This window comes from Pseudophryne corroboree, chromosome 10 (assembly GCF_028390025.1).
Source record: "Pseudophryne corroboree isolate aPseCor3 chromosome 10, aPseCor3.hap2, whole genome shotgun sequence".
NCBI classification, from domain to species: Eukaryota; Metazoa; Chordata; class Amphibia; order Anura; family Myobatrachidae; genus Pseudophryne; species Pseudophryne corroboree.
The window spans coordinates 355,438,786-355,444,081 of NC_086453.1; positions in this window are offsets into that span (position 1 = coordinate 355,438,786).

A 5,296-nucleotide genomic window follows, 5' to 3' on the forward strand; every position below is an offset into this window, starting at 1 on the left:
CTCAGCATCCAATGATAGCAGGAGAAGGCCCTGATCTGTAGAGAGAGAATCAATCAAATTAAAAACTCTGCGTGTATTGTCAGACGCCTGACGACCCGGGACAAAACCAGTCTGATCCGGGTGTACCAGCAATGGCAGAAAACTGTTCACTCGTGACGCAATCAATTTAGCGTATTATTTGATATCGGTATTAAGGAGGGCAATGTGGCGGTAATTGTGTACATAAGCAGGGTCTTTGCCGGGTTTGGGAACAGTGACTATTCGTGCTTCTAGAAGTTCCGCCGGTAAAGTTCCTTGATCAGAGAAATTGTTAAAGAGGTCAGTCAGGTAGGGAGAGAGAACATCAAGGAACAAGGCATAGAAATCAGAGACAAACCCATCAGGGCCAGGGGCCTTGTTGCGGGGAGAGGACTTAACGGCTGCGGCAACCTCAGCAGGGGTCCATGGGGCGTTAAGGGCAGACAGTTGCTCTGGATTCAGTGTGGGGAAAGAGAGATCGTCCAGAAAAGAAGAGATGGAGAGAGGGGTGGGTTGAGGGGTAGAGGGGTCAGTCAGTAAATTGTGAAGTTTAGCATAGTAATGTGCAAACTGATTTGTGATGTCTTTAGGATTGAGGACTTTCCGTTTGGAGGGAGAGTAGACAAATTTGATCTTGTTCCTGGCTTGCTGAGCTCGGAGCTTATGGGCCAACATTCTACCAGAATTTGTTACCCAGAAGATAGAACTTTTGTCTCAATCTATTTAAAGCCGCTTGTGTACGGGCAAGAAGCAGTTTTTGGAGTTGGCTACGAACACTGGAGAGTTCCTTCTTGAGGGTTCTAGAGGGAGTGGCCATATTGCGTGACTAAAGATCCAGTAATTCGACCTCCAGTTTTGACTGTAACTGGAGAGCTTGTTTCTTGAGGATGGCACCAGCTTGTATACAGTAGCTGCACCACGGGTAACAGCCTTAAAGGCGCACCAGTGGTTAATGACGGAGGTGTCCTGGGGAGAGTTGGTGGCAAGATAAGAGGTAATAGAATCTAGAATCCGTGTTTTGGAGAGAGGATTGCTTAAAAGATAGGGATAGAGACGCCATTGCCTAGGGGGGTTCTGGGGAGCGGAGAGGTTCCATTTCCAGAGAACGGGCGAATGGTCCGACCAAGTGATCGGAAGAATGGCAATGTCCCTAGTTCTCTGGAGAGACCATTTGTCACATAAAATTAAATCAATCCTGGAATAGGAATTGTGTACTGAGGAGTGGAAGGTATATTCCCGCCCTGAGGGGTTATTAATCCTCCTGATATCAAATAGGTCGAACTCCGTGAGTAGATTGCGGAAGGCTAGAGAGGGGCTGGATTGATTCGAGGGTATGGGTTGTGAGAGAGGGACAGATTTATCCAGTTTTGGATCTAAAACTAAATTGTAATTACCTAGGACAACTAGAGAGCCTTTAAGCGATTTGCAAATTCGGAGAAACAATTTGCGTAAAAATGGCATTTGTTTAGAGTTAGGGGCGTAGAGGGAAACTAGTGTAACGGGCTTGTCATCCAGGATACCTGTAAGGATTAGGTACCAGCCACTCTTGTCAGAGATTTGGGAGTGAGGGGTAAAAGCAACATGTTTGCTAAAAAAGATAGCTACCCCATTACGTTTAAATGGGCCGTTTGTGTAGTATCCCACTGGGAAATAATTATCTTTAAACAGGGGGGGGGTTAGCGGATGAGAAATGAGTTTCTTGCAGCGTGACTATGTCTGCTCTTTGTTGGCGGAAAAATGAGAGGGCCAGTCTGCATTTGTTGGGCGAGTTCAGACCCTTAACATTAAGAGAGAGGAGGTTAACCATTAAAAATACAAGGCAAGGGTGAGAGACAAATATCTATACTGGGCATCATAGTTACTATTGAAATAGAGATCAGAGTACCACAGGAAGAGGAAAGAAGCCATGGAACTAGAGCTCGGGGAGAAGAGAGACAGGAGTGGGTGCAGGGAGGACAGAATAAACTGGGAGAAGGTGGGTAGACAAAAAAAAAAAAGGTCCGGTACATTGGACCTGCATGACTACTGCAGGGGAGGAAAACAACTTGCAGTAGTATAGAAAAAAGTCGGGGACGGGCCGGCAGAGCAGGCACCGCCACTCAGGTACAACAATTTAAAAAGAGATTAAGAACATGTTAAACTGGCCTTACAACGGAGTAGGTAATAGCATAGGGGACACCACATATAAACAACTAGGAATAATTCCAGCAGGGCATAGTTGCCCCGGCAGTCGGAACAAACCTAAACAACAACAGATAACCAGTATATGATAACAGATACATCGTAACAAGTGAAAGAGCAACCTGTAACAGATAGACCAGGAGAAATAACATAGCGCAAAACGGGTACAACAAATGCTAACGACTTCCCCTCACGGCAGGGGGGAAGGAGTCTATAGGTTCACAGAGTCAGAATCAGAAAGGAACGGTGAGAGACCCGGTGCTGTGACCAGATGGCTCAGGTGTTAGACCATTCCTGTTGAATTGAGGACGGACAGGATGGAGCAGATGACTTCTGAACAGTAATGTCCCAATCCAAGAGCAACTTGACTCCTGCATCGAGGGAGGAGATGATGTAAGTAGAGTCCTCATAGGAAACAATCAGTTTGACCGGAAATCCCCAGCGGTAGTGAATATCGTGGGATCTGAGCACCAGAGTAATAGGTGTAAGGGCACGCTTCTTCACAATGGTGGCAGCAGAGAAATCCTGGAATATTTGAAGGCCGCCTAGCGTATCTGAATTCTTGGATTCTCTGGCAGCTCTCATGATGCGCTCTTTGACTGTAAAGAAATGTACACGGAGGAGGGTATCTTTAGGGAGGTCAGAGGAAACAGTGCGTGGTCGAGGGAGGCGGTGGATATGGTCAATCAGGAGCTCTGCGGTATCCGCAGCGGGGAGGAGCTTTCTGAAGAGGGCGATGACATAGGGCTCGAGTTCAGAATTAGAGACAGAATCATGGATGCCCCTGATCTTAATGTTGTTCCGTCGAGATCTGTCCTCCATGTCAGCTAACTTAGACCGGAATTGGTCCATCTCCTGTTGTTGACGATCGTGGGAGGTGATCAGCTCGTTATGGGAGGCGACCAGTTCTTCCACCTTAAGTTCCAAGTGGTCGGTCCTGTCCCCAATTGCCACCAGCTCGGTTTTGACCTCACGAACAGCCGAGGTCAGGTCCTTAGAAAGTTCCGATTTAAAGGCGGATAGAATCTGGCAAAGAGATTTCACAGTCAGGGGTGCATCAGAATCGCAATCAACTCCAGAGACCGTGAGCATGGATGGCAGACCAGTCGGCAGCACAGGAACTGGCACAGTGGGCAGGGGGGGGGATGCTTTGTAGAGGGGAGATTTGGAGAGGTTTCGGAGGGGGAAAGGAGATTTTGGAGGGCGCTGGGTCTTTGTTCTTTTTGGGAGGCATCGTTCATCAGTAGAGATGGAGGCAGTAGAGAGTGAACGAGCGCCTAAACTCCGCCGGGTCCGGTCAAAGGTGAAACGTTAAACAGGTGTACTCAGTCACATTAGGTCAGGGACATGTCGAATAGGCAAACATGAGTGGCGGTGGAAGCATAGGACAAACACTCACATTATGGAGAGCTTGCAATCTCTTGCTGTAGCGCCACAGCTGCAGCCCTGGCGACAGATTCCGTGCGGGCGGCCACACCTCCCCCAGGCCCTCTCAGCCGGCGATGGCCAGGGGACAGTCCCCTGTGTCCAATGCAGGAAAAGGGAGGGTGAACAGCAGTCATATGCCGCCTCAGGCAAAAGCAGCAGTAGGCGGGGGGGGGGGGGGGGGGGGGGGCTAGTAGTCAACCCTCTGAGCCTCACACCCCACCTCAGCAGCTAGGTATAGAAACCCTGATCCGTAGCCTCCAAGTCTCAAGGGGCCAGAGGAAAACCCGTGGGCACAGGAGGCTGCAGAAGAGGGTGAATCACAATAGAGCCAGGGGCTCTGGTGCAGCACTTCTTCACTCAGCTACAGCCAGGCCACGCCCCCAGATTACTAATGGTTTAAGAGCACTACTTTGTATTCATACAGCCACACTAGGATAAGGGGCTATGTATACCAATAAGAGTAATAAAGCCTGGAGGGCAGTCAGGGTCCAGCCTCCCACCCAGCTCTCACAGGGCTTCAGCTGCCAGCAGAGCTAGTGCAGGACGATGGTACTTAAGATGGCCGCCACAGCTCCCGGCAGCAGGCTCCGTCACTCACCACTGCACACCAGGCGCTCCAGACCCCGCGGGCACAGCGGCGGCCACCCGCAGAGGTTCAGGGCTGGAGTCAGGTTGTGAGCTCGAGCGGGTAAGACCCACGATCCCGTCTCCTTGTCACGGATACCGCCACGCTCCGGAGCCCAAGTCCCGGGTGCAGAAGAGAATCGAGGCCCCGGCTTCCACGGCACTCTAGGCCGCAACCCGCATGGACAGATAAATCTGTCCCCCGGCTCCGCGGCGCTCAGGAAACAGGACAGGTGGGTCCCCGGGGATACAAAGGTTCCTGATGGACGGGGCTGGGGCAAAATTAAGCTCGTATCGGGGGTGTAATGAAGGTGTAGTGGAGGAAGCTCTGGGAAGCACGACTTCACTCCATTCCCGCTAAGCCACGCCCCTCTGCTGGAGTAGGTTTTGAACTATTTTGAAACTAAACAAAAAAATTTGCAGTCGCTCTGTGATAAAAATGTTCGCACTTCTGCTAAGCTAAAATACACTCCCAGTGGGCGGCGGCATAGCGTTTGCACGGCTGCTAAAAACTGCTGCAAGCGATCAACTCGGAATGACCCCCAATGCTCTCTCCTCCTGTCAATCATTTGAGATTGATTTCTCCCTAAGAGCATCGTTGTAAAGTACCTTGGTGCACTATTGATCACTCCACTGCATTTATATCGGCATTGCGTCTGCATCTTAAATCAAGCCCAATATTTGTATATGTGTTCGCACTAGAAGTATTTTAAATTACTTATTATTTTTTACATTTATAATTATTATTTGTATTTATTTATTTTTACTTAAATTATGTGAATATTTTACAGTATTTAAAAATAAAATTGAAAAATTAATATTAAGATAATTCTGTTTCAGGAGATGATCACACTGTCACCTGCATTCCCATGACAGTTCCTGAGGCTGATAAACCATCATATGATAACACTGATATCCTGGTTCCTGATGTATATAAATAACTGGATCCTGGTGAGTATACTGTACACAGATATCCTGAGCCAGTCATATATACAGTAAGAGGGAAGACGTGAGAGTCAGCCAGTCTGTGACACAGTAATACAAG